General features: G+C 30.4%; 1 non-coding gene across 1 annotated transcript; it reads right to left on the bottom strand.

Moving 5' to 3' along the window:
• Positions 1 to 329: 329 nt before the first annotated feature.
• Positions 330 to 403, bottom strand: Trnan-guu. Its single transcript has one exon. It is a non-coding gene; the product is annotated as a tRNA-Asn (tRNA).
• Between the last annotated feature and the right edge of the window lie 358 nt (positions 404 to 761).

Genomic DNA, 761 nt, shown 5'->3' with positions numbered 1-761 from the left:
GAAATTCACTATGTATGTTATAAATAAACGTATAGCTCTGTAGTTGACAAACATATGAAATAAGAGCTCGTTAAAGACGCAATTTTGTATAAAATATTATTATATTTTGTCTGTTTAAATGTGCGTATGTTTTTTTTTGTGTGTTGTTTTGTTTAAATGTTGTCTTTAGCAATAATAACAATATAATATAAAAGCTAAAAGTGATTTTTGCAGTTTATGTTAAGTAAGAAACCTCGATGAAAACACTAGCTTGAAAAAAAATTGGAGTTCTTGCAATAGAAATTTAAATATTGAATATTAGCTAATTTATTAGTTCTAAAAATAAAATTCGCCCCCGGGTGGGCTCGAACCACCAACCTTTCGGTTAACAGCCGAACGCGCTAGCGAATTGCGCCACGGAGGCTGTGACCACCAAGGTAAAAAATTACCAATTGTTGACACTCGGTAAATTGTCCGAATATATACCTATTGTAAATCACATATTCTCTGCACTAGTTAAACAAGGTAAAGTCGGCTTTGATTGGGTTTATTCGTATTTTAAATCTGAGAAATTTGAATTCCTACAAACTCCTGATTGCCTGTTTAAATTGTAAACTTATTTTCTGTTTAGTTTGTTTTGTTCAATTTTGTGACGTCGAAAAGATCATCTACTTTTACTATTTACTTTTTATTATTTACTAAGATAACGTATCGGGTATCTTAAAACGATAGCCAAAAGAATAAGAGATTTAACATTTAAACATTTGAACACTTCAAGAATT

Source organism: Chrysoperla carnea, chromosome 4, assembly GCF_905475395.1.
Source record: "Chrysoperla carnea chromosome 4, inChrCarn1.1, whole genome shotgun sequence".
Lineage (NCBI taxonomy): Eukaryota > Metazoa > Arthropoda > Insecta > Neuroptera > Chrysopidae > Chrysoperla > Chrysoperla carnea.
The sequence above is the reverse complement of the archived record's forward strand: the minus strand, read 5'-3'. Positions and strand labels throughout refer to the sequence as shown.